The sequence below is a fragment of the Silene latifolia genome, chromosome 6, assembly GCF_048544455.1.
Source record: "Silene latifolia isolate original U9 population chromosome 6, ASM4854445v1, whole genome shotgun sequence".
Lineage (NCBI taxonomy): Eukaryota > Viridiplantae > Streptophyta > Magnoliopsida > Caryophyllales > Caryophyllaceae > Silene > Silene latifolia.
Genome location: NC_133531.1, coordinates 113,735,412 through 113,751,921, shown reverse-complemented (window position 1 = coordinate 113,751,921; position 16,510 = coordinate 113,735,412). Strand labels below are relative to the sequence as shown.

The 16,510-nt window shown below is 42.6% G+C and overlaps 2 non-coding genes across 2 annotated transcripts; one reads left to right on the top strand and one right to left on the bottom strand.

The window, feature by feature from the left end:
• The first annotated feature begins 6,085 nt into the window (after positions 1-6,085).
• Positions 6,086-6,192, top strand: LOC141589438 (small nucleolar RNA R71). The gene has a single exon (XR_012520376.1). It is a non-coding gene; the product is annotated as a small nucleolar RNA R71 (small nucleolar RNA).
• Positions 6,193-15,936: 9,744 nt separating this feature from the next.
• LOC141589217 (small nucleolar RNA R71) lies at positions 15,937-16,043 on the bottom strand. Its single transcript, XR_012520167.1, has one exon. It is a non-coding gene; the product is annotated as a small nucleolar RNA R71 (small nucleolar RNA).
• Positions 16,044-16,510: the final 467 nt, after the last annotated feature.

The window sequence follows — 16,510 nt, the reverse complement described above, 5'->3', positions numbered from 1 at the left end:
GATTTTTTTGAAATTTTCTAATTTTTTTGGATTTTTGATTTTTTTTAAATGAAATAAACAACAATGCAAAGCTGAAAAATAAACGTGAATGCAAAACAAATGCGAATGCAGACTCAAAAGGATGCAATACCCTCCCCAAACCAAAACGGACAACGCCCTCGTTGTCCTCCAGCATACACCAGCAGATATATACAAGGGAACGGGAATATACAACCAATAAGAAAATAAAAACAATAAATAAAAGGAGACAAAATAAAAGAGTAAGAGATACATACAAAATACGAACTTCCCCAAACCAGCCAGAAAACTGGGGAAGTGAATAGACCAGTAGCTACTCGTCGTCGTCGTCACTGCTGTCACGGATCTCCTCCACCCTGAACTCCGGGTCTCTCTCTCCTCCTCTGCTCCTCAGCACGAGCTCTCTCCACTGCCACCGCAGGGTTCTCGTCCTCCTCCTCCTCAGCAGACTCCGGGTACACCTCAGGTGGGAACCGGAAGAAGGAAGGGTGTGGCCAACCCTCTGGGATCGGTCTGTGTCGCCGCAAGTGGTACTCGTACAGAGGGTGTAAATCAAGGGCCAGATCCCTCTCCATACGAGCCTGACGCGCTGAAATCTCAAGGAACAAACCGTAAACGGCGCCCCCTTGGTCCAGGACAGGGCGCCACAAAGGGAGGAGGTGGTACGAAAGTAGCCGGTAAGACCGGCTCAGTCTGTGTCTGGTCAGTGGGAGTGGGAGTAAGAGTAGTAGTGGGAGTGGGAGTAGGGATTGGATCGGGAGTAGTCGTGGAAGGCTGGGCCCTCCCTGAAGGTGTAGACCCCTCTCCGGTCTCAAGACGCCGCTTTTTGGCGGCGAGTGCAGCAGGAGTAGGTCTAGGTGGAAGAAGAAGGTGAGGTAGTGGTGGCAGACGGGCGCCCCTATCAACAGTAGGAAGGGGGCTCAAGACGGGGGAGAGTGTCACAAGGTAAGTCTACAGACAAGGAGCCGTCAATCTTCCAAGTCTGGTAGTCTGGGGTCAGCCAATGCTGAGAAAGCATGGCGTCCAGACTCAGTAGCCTCTCTCCCTCGAGGTACTGCAGGTCACGAGGCCAAACGGGGAAAAGGCGACGGGCAAGAATGGTGGCTATGCCACCGCAGGCAATGGTTCCTGTCTCCTTCTTCCCCTGGCTCAGAAGGTACTGGGCGGTCAAATAAGCTATGTTGAGGGTAAAAGGACCCTCGCAGTCGATGTTTAGGTAACCGCCCAGGATGGAGAGCTCGGTGTTGGTCATGTTGTTCGGCTCCTTTCGGCCGAAAATAGTGCTCCCCATCAGTCTAAAGAAACAGCGGACAGGGGGAAGGTGGACCTGATGGAGCTTTCGCTCCCTAAAAGTGGTCTGGGCCAAGCACCGCCAAAGCTGACGGTAGACCTTCCTCGGGGCAGCAGTCAAGCCAGTAGAGGAAAGGTCAAGTAACCTACCAAACTCCCCTAGTGTCATTGGGAAGGTCCGGTTAAACAACCGGAAGGACACTGAAGAACTATTGGGGTCAGCCTCGTGTGCCCCGGGGGAGAAGGTAAAAGAGCTGAGAAACTCGAGGCTCAGCTCTAAAAAGGTACGGCCGCTCATAGTGATGGGTCCGGCCATCCCCGTGCCCCGTAGTAACTCACAAACCGACTCGTAGATACCGAGTCTCTCAAGTGCCGATTTCTCTAGAAATCGGTAAGGTACATGCACATAACGAAGCAGGTTATTAAATTTCTTACGATGTAAGGCGTTAACGAAAAGTATCTGCGGGTAATATGGGTGAGGGTCGAGGGAAGTGTCACCTCGGACCGTGACAGTGCCAGAAGTAGAAGCAGCAGCAGCTGTAGAAGTGCTAGGAGCGGAAGTAGAGGTAACATGAGCTGGCGTAGCTCGGGACTGTCTACGACCTCGACCTCTGGAATTCAAAGCAGAAGCCCGTGCAGCGACGGTGTGAGGAACCAGGGCTGCTCTGAAGGCAGTTGCGACTGCTGGCGAGTCTGCCACAGGTGTAAAAGTAGAGGCTGGTGCAGAGGTAGTGGCTGCTGTGGTCACCACTGAAGAGGGACTAGCATCAGTGCTAGCTGTGGTGGTGACCGTAGAGGAAGTGGCAGCCTGAACTGAGCTAGCAGCTGAGCTAGCTGGAGCAAAAACTGTCCCTGCAGCTGAAACTAGAAACACTGGGCTGCAGTAGTGACTAAGGCGGAGGCACTGGCAACAGCAGGGGCCACTGTCTCACTCAAAGACGGACTAGAGGTGGTACTGGTAGAAGGTAAAGTACTAGACTCCATCCTGTAAGCAAAGGGCAGGGGGTATTATAAGAAAACAATGGCTAACAGAGGCTAAAACAACACGAAATCAACATGTGACAGCATTGATATCCCCAAACAGTCGAAAACTCGACTTCAACCCTTGAAATTCCCAACATTCCCCAGAAAAATTCGAATCATAGCATGCAAATGGTGATAGGGAACGGGATGACAGTTAACAACAGTAGCGAGTAAGCAATGACTGAGGTTAATCAAGGCATGAAAGCTTATACGCCCGTCTGACAGTCGAAAAACTCGACTGAAGCAGCCCTATTCTCGAAATTTTGCGCAATAATCGAATTAAAGCATGTTGAGCATCGACAGGGGTGTGATAACAGTCTAAAACAGCGGCAATTAAGCGACAAGGAAGGTACTTTAGACAAATTACAGCAGTAATAACCAAAGTGACAGTCGAAAATTTCGACTGTCCTGAACCCATATCGCAAAAATCATGTAAAATTCGAAAACAGCATGCAATAAACAGCGAGGAATTGGGATTGATCATCAAGCAAGATAGATAAGGGCAATAAACACAATTAAAGTCGAAAAATTCGACCAACATGGATTTTCGAACCCTAATTCCGATTTTTCCTCATAAAAATGGAAAAATAATTAAATTAAAATGCAATGAAGCTAGAGGAAACACTTACTTGATGAATACAACCTATAACTGCATTTAATTTTCAAAGAACAAGAGAAATAGGCGCTTTTTCGATTGAGAAACCGCAAACCCTAACCCGTGTTAAAAACCGTGTAAAAGAGCACAAATTAAGGGGGAATCAAAGGGCTATGAAAGATTAATTATCAAGCAATAGATTGTAGGTGGCGGGTTTGGAGATTGGGCAAGAAAATATGGGATTTAGGGGTGAATTTGATCTTAATAAGGGAAGGGGTTAGTCGAAATTAAGGATAAAATGAAATAGAAAACAAAAGTTAGGAGTTTAAAGAAAAACTCCTTGCGTCCTATTCATTTTCACTCGATCGAGTGGTTTTAAACCACTCGATCGAGCACTTTTGATGCTCCATCTGCTCGATCGAGTAAAAAACTACTCGATCGAGAAGTCCCACTTATTGCTTTACTTGATCGACTGGAAGAAGTGCTCGATCGACCATTTTTTTCACTCGATCGAGTACAAAAAGTACTCGATCGAGGACTTTTCTCGCGTAAGCTCTTGAATTTCGTCTTTTCTTCTTTGGAATGCGTAAATCTTCCCTAAACCTACATAAAAACACGTGCAAAATTTTCCCAAAATACCAAATACGCATAAGAACAGTCTATAGTCTTAATCTAAGCTAAAGAACAGTCTATAAGCTAATTGTCCTAATTAAAAGCAATAAAATAAATTCAACGGAAAATTCAAAAATTATCTATTACAAAGTGTTACACGGGGCATTTCCCCGTTTAATTCCCAATGCAATTCAGTAGCCCCTTGAAGGGCTCCTGACTGGAGGACGTCACCTCAGCAACATTGACTGTCCTCTTCAACTTCCATGAGCATGAATGGTCATTTGCAGCAGTAGGAGGGGAATAGTTCTCATCCACATAAGCACGAACTTTCTTCGTCCTTTCTCCTCTATCACCGCCTTTAGCATTCTCACTCCCAATTTGATTGACAGCGGTTGCACAACACCCTTTGATAACTCCATCATTGCTTTCATTTGTACCTGTAGCAAGGAAAACAGACGAACTTTCCTCCTTTTTGCTCTCAGTCTGAGGCGGAGGGGTAACAATTGCAGCACAATACTCCAAATTTTCAACTGGAGTGTCAATAATAGGGTCAATAGAAGAGAGAGCATTGCAAGGCTGAGCCTGTATGGGAGCCCTCCGGGACTTAGACTGATTAAAAATCAGCTCTTCGTCCCCTACCTGAAAGTCAAATTCTTCCCCCCGACGTCAATAACTGCACGAGAAGTAGACAAAAATGGTCTCCCTAAAATAATAGGGGTGTGTGCATCTTCGGGGATGTCTAAGACAACGAAATCAACGGGAATAAAGAACCTCCCGATCCTTACAGGTACGTCTTCTACTATACCTAGTGGCCGTGATATACTACGGTCGGCCATCTGGACTGTCATGTTGGTGCAACTCAGCTTTGTCAAACCAAGTCTCTTAGCCAGAGACAATGGTAAGACACTCACGCTAGCGCCTAGATCGCATAGCGCGTTATCAATCAAATAGTTACCGATATGACACGGAATTGAAAAACTACCCGGGTCTGACTGCTTAGGAGTTAACTTATTTTGAAATAGGGCTGACCCCACCTCAGTCAAAGCTACGGTCTCACTATCACTAATACTCCTCTTACGCGATATAATTTCTTTCATAAATTTAAGATAAGAGGGTACCTTTGTCAGCAACTCAGTGAACGGCATAGTGACTTCCAAGCTTTTCAGAAGTTCGACAAATTTACCGAATTGTTGATTGGCCTTAGTATTCTGCAACCGCCTCGGGAAGGGAACCGTGATAGGTATCTCGAGTCCCTTGTTTCTCTCCTCCAATGTATCTTCCGGAGTAAGTTATGTATCCTTTGGACGCTTCTTACCTCTCGAACGAGGTCTTTCCGGTGATTTATCGCTTAAACGAGCACTAGCAAGCCCTCGAATAATCTTCCCGTCATAAAAAATACTCGATCGAGCAACATAACCATTCGATCGAGTAGAATCTTCAATAATATCACTCGATCGAGTGAGATTTTCACTCGATCGAGCAACTCCATTTTGCTCATCACTCAATCGAGTAGAACAACTACTCGATTGACCATTATGCCTCTCCTGTTCACTCGATCGAGTGGTATTTTCACTCGATCGACCCCTTTCGTCCCCAAATCTGCTCGATCGACCACCTGAAACAAGTCGATCGAGCACTTTCTCTGCCGTGAGCTCATTTTCTTCGCCAGAACACTGTTCACCATCAGTTACAGCTCTCCTCGGGTCTGATTTCTGCATTTCTGGTCCCTCATATGAACGACCGCTTCTAAGATTGATGAAATTTACCGTCTCGTGTGGATTCTTCTCATTTTGAGTCGGTAATTGACCCTACTTTCTTGTGGACTGATTAGTGGCTAATTGGGCAACTTGAGCTTCAAGTACCTTTATGGACGCATCTTTCTGTTGATCACTCAATTGCCACTGCTTTGTGAAGGCTTGCAACATAGACTTAAGCTCACCAATTTCACTCACCCCACGGGAAGATGATGCACCATGGTTAGGAGGAGTAAAAGAAGGGGGCTTTTGAAAGCCTTGTTGATTCTTGTGTGGAGGGACATAAGGCTGGTGCTGGTGCGGAGGAGGATGTGGATTGAGCACGTTCTGACTAGTCCACCTCAGATTGGGATGGACTGCCCCTTGATTATTGTAATAGGAACCCCTTCCTTGCCTATATTGCTGAAAGGCAAGGACTTGTTCCTTCTCTACAAGACAGCCAACAGGAGTGTGGCCATCATTACTCCCACATCTCTCACAAGAAACAGTCTCTCCTCTAGTAAGAACATGGACCGTCTGAGGCTCCCCAGCAGCTTGTAACTCCAACTTGTCAAATCTAGCATTCATGACCTCCAGCTGAGCCAAAACCTGCTTATCAACTGCATGAATTATTCTAATCCCATACCTCGGGTTACCATACTCAGCATTGTGATTAGCCAACTCTTCAATAAGAGACCATCCCTTATCGTCATCTGTATTCTCCTGGAATCTTCCACTAGATGCCGCATCAAGTATGGCTCTTTGGTCGTCATACAGCCCATTGTAGAACTGGTTAGCCAGAAACCATGGGTCAAAACCATGGTGAGGGATAGACCTCACCAACTTCTTGAATCGCGACCATGCTTCATAGAAACTTTCATCGGGAGCCTGTCTGAAACTAGTAATCTTGGCCCTCAGCAAATTGGTGCGTTGTGGATGGAAATATATCTTGTATAATGCAAGAGCAAGAGACTCCCAATCAGAACCCCAACAAATTGTGTGCGGTCCAAGTCGATCACCACTCCCGGTGAATCGCCTAAAGAGAAAGGAAATAGAACTTCCTTAATCTTGTCCAGAGTTACCCCCTTAGTGGCGGGGATAGTAGAACAATAATCGGTAAAGGTCTCTATATGCTTCCTTGGATCTTCACCTGTCACACCTCTATAAATATTTCTCTCCACCGGATTGATATAAGAGAGACGGATGTGGAATATATTCCCATCATTAGTCTGGAGATTGAAACCCTTCGGAATAGAGGATGCTTTAGGCACTGAATGACTAGAAAGCTTTGGCATCTTTACTGGTGATAACGGACTGTCTTCGAAAAGAGAGTGATATAGCTCTGGCTCGAAAGTACTCAAGTCTTCCTTTCGTGATTTTCCCTGCAGACGGAGTCTATGCCTGAATAGTCTCTCTGGTTCTGAATCAGCTGAAACTAATTCTAACTTGTTTGACCTGGGCATAAACAACACTGAAAGAAAATAATAAGAACGGTCGCAAGGAATAGAAATTCCCTGAGACGGATAAAATAAACGGAACGAAAACAAATAGGGCAATTGCCTCTCCGGCAACGGCGCCAAAATTTGACACGTCTGTCGTGTACCTGTCAAAAATAAACTAACTAAACTAACTATATAGCTAGGAAAGTCAGGTCGATCTCCACAGGGAGGCAAGATATCTGTAGAAGTCCGTCTATTTGGTCACAAATGGTGGGGTTGTTTGAATTGTTATCTAAACTACGAAGTTTTAAAGGAAAGAGAAATAAAGGGCGAGAGCAATAAAGGCAGAGAAATAAGATTAAACTATCAGATAAAGAGGGACATGTTAGGATTTCAGTTCACTACGGTAGTCCAGTGACTCAGCTGTAAATGACTCAGACGAATTAATGTAAGACAGATGTTGAAAGGTCCTTCCGATCCACTTTCTATCCTAAAATACCACTAACTTAACTTTCATTCTCATCAGGGTAGTCTACTGTTCATAGCAGGCCTGTTTAGTCCAATCTTTCGATCTAGGATTAATTTTAGCCAGATTAAAGGTTAACTCAGACGTGTGCACTCAACTAAGTTGAATAAATACAGTTAAATTGCTATGGTGACAGAGTCTCGTAATTATTTCATCTATTTCATTTAATACATCGTCACCTTCCTACCGCAGATCCCCTAATCCCAACATGAAAGGGGTTTAGCTACTCGTGTCTCTAATTAAACTAACAGCAATTGGATTTCCAGCAGTGAACATTATGAAATAAGAAGTAAAAAGCATAAAGAGAAATTAGGGCAAGGGAATTGAATGGAGTAACAAGCAGTTAAACCAAGCAAAAGATTAATTATTAATAAAGAAGGAGAAAGGAATTACAATCCAAGCGAATTACGGCGTAAAGAACACAAAATCCAAGTGAAAGCAATCCCGAAATAAAGTTACAGTGAGTAATGTAAAGCAACGTAGTAAAGTTTCTGATAATATGAAAGATAGATCCTAATGACCTAGTAAAGCATGCTTAAATAGCAAAGTAATTAAGTTTTCACGAAATAAACATAACACGGGCTAATTAGAAGCCCAAATCAGCGAAACCACTCGATCGAGTGGAATAAAACCACTCGATCGAGCAAACAACCCAGCAAAACTACTCGATCGAGTAGAAAGTTACTCGATCGAGTAACTCATCTTTCTGCAGGCTAAGGATCGAGTAGAATTCTACTCGATCGACCAATGGGAGACGTAAAAACCACTCGATCGAGTGGTAAAACTGCTCGATCGAGTACTTCGTCTTCTTTTCAGCTCAAGTCCGCGCCTAAATGCCTCGTAATCCATGCCATGACGCTTCACAATGCAGTATCTCACTCTGGACAGATCCCGTCTCCTCTAAATGCATGCAAAAAGGACGAAAAAGAGTACGATTCCACTACTTTCGCGTTCATTTCTACAAAATGGACAAAACGAACCAAAGTAGCCAATTCGGGGCAAAATACCATAAAAACAGTATAAAAATGCATAGAAATACGTGCTGAAATAGGCTAAAAAGACTATATATTAGAAGAAGAGGCAAGTGGTAATTAGTTCACAGTTTTCCATAGTTAGTGTTTGTTTCAATTGTTTATATATACTCTGCATAAATGGTTGTTTTGAACTAACGATTTTTTCTTTGAACTAACAATTTGAATTGTTTTCATGGAGTGATTATGCCGAACATTTTTCGCCGTGTTTTTGGGAGCAATAGTAATGCAAATGCATCTCAACAAAATCGGGAGGACGAGGAGGTTGATAATGAGGAGGATCCTGATCCTCCATCACGGAGACAGGAGGAGATGCAGGTGACTCTCTCATCGGCCCGTGCTCGGCATGATCATTATTGGTAAGTTATGTTAATTGTTTTTTTTTAAAACTTAACATTTACAGTTTTAATTTCAAATCTTTATGTGTTTTTCAGGTGGGATGACGAACCAATCAAGAAATATGTTACTTGGTCGTTCACCCGTAACACACGAGATGAGTACTTCACTAGGTGGGGTGAAGCGAGTAACGTACAGCGTCAGAAGATGTGGAATTACTTTGCGGTAATTATGTTTTTCAATAATAATTTTCTTAAGTTTATAATAATTTTCTTAAGTTTATAAGAATTTTCATAAGTTTTATATAACTAATTTCACACTTGTTTTTGAAACAGAGTCATGTAAGATCCATCGATCCTGAGTATGATCCTGTGCCTGAGTGGCAGTCGAGGGTAACGAGGTGGATTACCACTCTTACTAATAGACTAAAATATAATAAGAAACCGCCAAAGTGGGTGCCTGTTACTTGGTTGGAGAAACTTAGGAATAGGCCAAATGATCCTACTTTTGCCAAACATTCGAAAATCAACACGGCAAATAAGAAGTCGGGTGGGAAAGATGGGAAAGCATAGGGCACCCACACTCTTGGTCGGAAGAGTTGCTCCGATGCTTTCAAGGAATTGGTAAGTATTGTTTATATTGCTTTTAAAAAGTGGTTAATATATATGATTGACAAATATATACTTGATTTTACTTGTTTCCATACTAATTTCAGGGTCAAGGGGCCACCCCCCCCCCCAAGATGTTCATGAAGACGAAGAAAAATAAGAAGGGCGAGTGGGTTAACCCTCGAGCGGCTGAGATTGAGGTAAATTCTTGTATTTAATTTAATATGTATTTTTATTACAAAGAACGATAATCTATTTCTTATAAAGATAGGTATATATATCATTTCTGACGATTTTCTCTTTTTTCAGCGTGATTTCCAAGCGGAGATGAGTCAGCCATTGCCACCTGGAAAGTCTCCCGACGAGATTCGGGCCTACTACAAGGCTGTAGGAGGCTTTGACGAGAAGAACCGGATGTTTGGGACCGGAGATACAGGGGCCCAAATATGGTATGATATTCCTCCTAACAAAGCTGGCCGACGGTCTTTCTCTTATGCTCCTAGCATGATTTCACAGCTTTCCACCCAAATGAATGATGACCGAGCCGCTCGAGTTGCTCTTGAAAGACAGGTTCGTGAACAGGCTGAACAAATGGCGGCAATGAAAAAGGCTTGGGCTGATATGCAAGCATCTCAAACCGCAAACACGTGTTCACAATTTCCTCCACATAGACGGGATGACTTTGGGGGTGGTGATGACGGGTTTGGAGGTAGTGGTAGTTTTATTGAGACTATAATAAGTTAGAGCCTTTAGGTTAGAACCTTTAGGTTAGAACTTTAGTTTGGTTAGTATTGTCGTCTAGCAGGGAGTATGAAAAACATGGTAAGACAATTCTATTTCGTGTTTAATTTGTAAGACAATGTACAAATTTGACTATCTTTTTATGTAAAACAATTTGTGTCCCCTTCTCTTTTGTTGTCTATTGATTCCCGCATTAGCGATCGACGTGAAAATGGATTCCCGCTTGGCGGTCAACGATTGGATGTGTTTTGCAGGGTTTGGTTATATTGGAAACGATGCAAATAGGCATCGTGGCTGTATTTGAAACGATGCAAAAACGATCGGCCGGGCAAAGCAGTCTGCCGTTTCCATTCCTGTTTTTTAATAAATCGGCGAAATTCCATCGCAATTTGCAAAACCGACGGAATTTCCGTCACATTTTTCTCCATCATTTTTCCGCATTAATGAGAAAAGTGCCACGTGTCTAGCTACTGACGGAAATTCCGTCAGTAAAATGGAAACACTGACGGATATTCCGTCACTAACTATCTTCCCCATTTTCCCTGAAATCACAGAAAAAGCCACGTGTCAGATAACACCGACGGAATTTCCATCAGTAATGCAAAAACTGACGGAAATTCCGTCACTTTCGAGCTGAAAATAAAGATGGATTTTCCGTCAAAGTTCCGTCAGTATTTTGTAAGACCGACGGAAATTCCGCCAGGACAGGTTTTTTACTGACGAAATAAGATGACCCTGATTCCTGACGGAATTTCCGTCAGTAAATTGAAATACCGATGGAAAGGCCGTCAGTGTGGCCTTAATTTTTCCGTCAGTTTCCCGTGTTTTCGTTGTAGTGACTAGGTCTAATGTATCCCTTCTCAATCAAATCATCTAGCTGTTTCTTCAGCTCCTCCAACTCCTTAGGACCCATGTGGTACGGTGCCTTAGAGATTGGTCCCGTCCCTGGTTTCAAATAAACACTGAAATCTATCTCCCTCTTTGGTGGCAAACCCGGTATCTCATCTGGAAAAACATCCGGAAACTCTCCCACCACTGGTATCTGTTCAACTGTCGGACTCTCCATACTATGGTCTCTCACATGGCATAGTATCAACGGACACCCCTTCCTGAGATAGGACTTCAAGGTCACTGCTGCAATCAACTTAACTTTGGGTTTGACAACAAACCCACGATAAGACACACTAATCCCCTTAGGACCTCTCAAAGAGACTCTCTTTTGATGTCAGTCTATCTTAGCCTTGTACTTACCCAACTAGTCCATACCAACAATCATCTTAAAACCAACCAAAGGAAACTCTAATAAGTCAACTGGTAGGTCAACCTGCCCAACTATCATAGACACACCCCTATACAACTTCCCACAAGATACAGACTCACCCGACGGTATGAACACCTCCTTTTTTACAGACTCAAACTCTCTTAAACCCAAAAGCTTAGCATGACTTTATGATACAAAAGATTGTGACGCCCCCCGAATCAAACAAAACAAAGGTAAAGACTCCATTAACAAGAAAAGTACCCGTGATAACGTCAGCATCATCCTCAGCTGTTTTCTACTCCATAATGAAGAGCTTACCACTGGTCTTCTGTTTACCTCCCTAGACAGTACTAGCTGAAGTAGACAGCTTAGTAGCTGACCCCTAGTTGTTGTTGTTCGTCGCCGGTCTCTGGTATGAATTACCGCCATTGCGGTTAGCCCCACCATTGTTGTTACTCTGACCACCCTGATTATTCCACGACCCCGCCGGCCTGTTACTATCATAACTCTGAGAGGGACTCTGAGAGAAACTCTCCTGTTACTGCCTCTTGAAACCCCTTCCCAAAGCACTGGTACACTCATGCCTCTTGTGGCCCACACCAGCACAGTTAAAACAAGATAAACCCCGGCTGCTACCACCACCACCACGACCATATCCATAAGAAGCTCCACCACTAAACCCCGACCCCGATGAGTAAGCTCTCACCTGGTTATGGCCGCCCCCCTTGTAACTAGCCTAACCACCACCCTCGCTCTTAGCCTTCCTCTTCTCAGAAGCTCTCTCTCTCTCTCTCTCTCTCTCTCTCTCTCTCTCTCTCTCTCTCTCTCTCTCTCTCTCTCTCTCTCTCTCTGTTCTCCTTAGCTATCTCAACTAACCTCTCAGCTCTCCCGTCACGCTCATATACCTCCTTAACATCTGTAAGGACTCCTATCGGTAACTTCTCTATAATCTTGGGTGTCAACCCCTTCTCAAACCTCAATCCCAAGTTCTCTTGGCTTAGGCCCATATCCTCTGCATACCTAGACTTCTCGTTGAACTTGTGATAATACTCAGCAACTATCATACCAGAAGTCATCTTGAAGTCATCAAACTCCTCCCTCGGCTTAATATATGTGGAGTAGGAATTATATGGTCTCACATGTTTCTAAAATGCCACGTATAAAACATTCATCATACAATTCCCGCTATTCAATCAACATCATATGTACTCATATCATCATCATCATCTTTCACCACACATCTCCTATCCTCCACATGCATTCATCCACCAATTCACATTCTAAATAAACATGCAACATACTTAAACAAACATATAACGTTCCCATGACACACCCCATTGTGACTGGTTCAAAGTTGTAGGGCGAGATCGAGACTTTGCATTAGCTCTTAACAACTCCTACCCGGGTTCATTTTATTTTAACTCCCTAAGTTCATTGGGTTCATTAGTTACAGGTTCCAAAATAGTCTCTCTGATACCAATTTGTAACACCCCCATACTCCAAGTGCCTTACCAGGACCACTTAAAGCATGAGAACGCTACCATCTCGGTTACCCGAGGCAATGATAATCAAATAGACCATAAAGAAACGTACTTTAATAATTACATTTAAAGCAATACAAACCAAATCCGAAACTGATAAAGTGAAATACAACCGTTCTCAAAATGTCAACCAACTAAACAAAATAAAAGAATGTTCGACACAACGAAAGACTTCTAAGACTGCTCGTGATGACTCAACCCAGCTATCTTATGCGCATCAACTCTTACCTGCTCAATAACTGCTCACCAACACCGAATGGATCACCACAGTTTTTAAAATAATTAAACGGGGTCAGTACTGATTACACAAAACAAACAGCTGTAATGAAATGACATTACAAACCAATCCCATCAACCAACTTCGTCACATCACCACACACCTAACTACACTGTGTAGTCCTGCCAGAATACTCATCGCAACAAGTATTCCACACCGCCAGTGGGGGGACCGCATGCTGGAGCTTGTGTCCTCCACAATTAGTGTGATAACATTTATAAATCTCTTATAGGTTCATAAGGTTATACTTAGTATTTTATCAGTTGATTAATGATTACTTAATAACGGTTGGCTTGCTAGAAAGTTTGACGTTATTATCATACTGATGGCGATGATCAACTGGTCCCTAAAAGTCACACCTAAAGGTTGTGTTTGAGAGATGTGATTATGGAAATATAATCACATTGATGCCTTATATGACTAAAAGGTTAGTTGATGTGACCATAATTAGCGCACATTTAGTCCCCGAATTAGCCTTGTTCCCATGCTTTTTAGTGCATATTTGGGTCATTTATTGTCTTTAGTTCTTTGTTTTGCATATTCTTTGGGGTTTTGTGTCCTTGGTAGGAAAGGAGTGCAAACCTTGCATTTTCATGGCAAAATGAGACTAAATTGATTGAATCCAATGACCAAGCACCAAGGAGAGACAAGATTAGAAAGCCTTTGTACATATTATAGTAGTTGGGCAATGATGAGGAAAAATCCTTGCATCCCCAAGGAAATCCCTAAGGATTTTATGAAGAAAAGGGAAGAAAAGAAGAAGAAACACGGCTGAGCAGCAATCCGCCCGTCTTCCCCTGAATATGCCCGTCCCCCAGGACCACAATCCGTGCGTCTTCTACCAAAGACGCCCGGGAAGCAGCACCCAGAAGACGCCCGTCTTCTCCCAAAGACGCCCGGGCATAGACTCCTGAATCCGGCTGTCCCGTGCCTAAGACGCACGGATTCCAAGACAGCGCAAATCCGTTTCTTCAAGCTTCAAGAAAGATGCCCTTCCTTCAGAAAATACCGGCGTTTCCCTAAATAGGGACTTAATCGTCATTTAAGCCCTTAGTTAACCCTAATGCATCCACCTAATTTCCACTATAAATACCCCATTAGTCTAATTAGAAGAGCATGTTCTTCTTATAAATTCTTAGAGTAGTTAATATCAATCAAATCTCTCTTTAGTTTTGTAATCAACAATTAATCAAGTTTTAATACAAGTTTTATTTCCTTAATCTCTCTTTTGTTCATCCTTTATTTTGGTTAATTGAAGATTATTTGGGTTATTATTGGGAGATTGACAACCTCTAAATTAAGCATCAAGTACTTCTATTATTCTTTGCTTTATTATTGGAATCATTAGTAGGTATAATTCTCTTAATCCCTTTTTAATTATTGCTAATTACTTTCATTTGTTCATCATGTTTCACTTTGTTGGTATGATTGACAACCTTGCTAGCATGTTCAACATGATAATGAGTGAGTAGTTCCATAGCTAGGGTTAATGGGTAATTAGGGGAAACCAACATGGGGAATAGTTCATGCTTAAATTAATATGCTTTCATGGTTTATTTGCTTGCTTGTTTTGATCTCAACTCATGCACATGTTATGTTTGATGAAATGTGAGCCTATGAATCCTTGCATTTTTTACCCATCACCTATCTTTTCAATGAGACTTGTAAGACATAAACCAACTCGAGTCTCATTAGACCATGCATGTTGTTGAGTAGGGAAGACTAAGTCGACTTGTAGGTGTTGTACAATCTAATCGATTCGGCTCCGGGACCCAAAATTTCCTAGGATTGTAAGATATAACCCAACTCAATCCATCACAACAATAATTGCTTGCTTATAATTTGAGAACATGTTTGTATGATCAATTCCCATGAATCCCCTATGACCCCATGACACCCTAGTGCTTTTTATCAATTATTTACAACCCTTTCAATTCATCTTACTTATTTACTTTCATTGCTATTTAGTTTAGTGACCTTCTACATCAACCCAAATTGTGACACCCCTAAGACACCACTAGTTTCAATAGAATTCTCATCTCAATTCCCGTCCCTTGGGTTCCGACCTTTACTTGCCTCTTTACTAATTGTAGAGTTGTTTGTGAAGTTATAAATTGTGTTTTGGTCTAGGTGCTTCCAACGACAATTGTTCCGAAAAATAGAATATAGCATCCGAAATAGAACCGACCAAAAATGGCGCCGTTACCGGGTCGGTGTTATCTTGATTTAGATTTTCTTATATTGTTTTTAGTTGTGTCTTTCTTTGCCTTGAGGAAGTAAAATTCCTCAAGGTTTGTTCTAATTGTTTTCGAGTTGTTTGATATTTTGCATGTCTAGAAGGTCACAAGGTGATTTGTTACCTTTTGATCGTGAAATTGAAAGAACTTTGACAACCAATAGAAGACTTGCTAGGAGAAATTTGAGAGGTATTAGTGAGGTTGTAGATATTCCACCAACTATTGAGTTCATCAACCTTTTTGCAAGAGAAGGTGAGGAGAACCCAACACAAAATACAACGTAAAATCAACCCACAATGCCTATGTTTTCATCACATTCTGTACCCACCGAGGAGAACCTACCCAATGGTACTCCCACACCACAACATCTAACCGGAAATTTCATTGCCAAATCCGCATTTATCCAATTAGTCGAAATGAGCCAATTTGGGGGGATGCCTAGTGAAGACCCTCATTCTCATATGGAGACCTTTTTTTACTATTGTGATGCGATTTCTCAAACCGGTGTAACTCAAGACCAAATTCGATGGGTCTTATTTCCTTTTTCTCTAATTGGCACCGCGAAACAATGGTTGAAGGGCCTTGATAAGGCCACTCTCGGAATTTATTCTTGGAAAAAGTTGGCTCTAGCTTTCTACAAAAAATTCTACCCACCGGAAAAGACTAACATGCTAAGAGCTCAAATTACGGGTTTTAAGCAAAGGGATGAAGAATCTTTGTATGAAGCCTTGGAGCGGTTCAAGGGAATTTGTCGCTCATGTCCTCACCATGGACTGAGCGAGTGGTTCTTGGTACAACAATTTTGGAACGGTCTATATGATGATTCAAGGAACATTCTCAACATGGGATCAAATGGAATGTTCACCGAAGTTGATGACAATCAAACTTGGAACAAAATTGAGGAAATGGCGGTCCATAACTCACAATATAGTAGACCTCGCAAGGCTACTAGAGGAGAAAAGCATGAAGTGGACTCCGCTACTCAATTGGGTGCTCAACTTAGTGCTCACATTGATACCATCAATTGAAGTTTGAAAAAGCTATGGCTAGACTTGAAGAAGCCTCGAAATCACCAAAGCATCATGTTAATGCCATGACGGCATCCTCATCAATCCCAAGTGGGATATGTGAGAATTGTGGAACTTTGGGACATGACTCAAGTGAATGTAGGGGAACAAATGAACAAGTGAATGCTTTCCAAGCATACAAGAGTGGTACCCCTTATTCCAACTATTACGATGA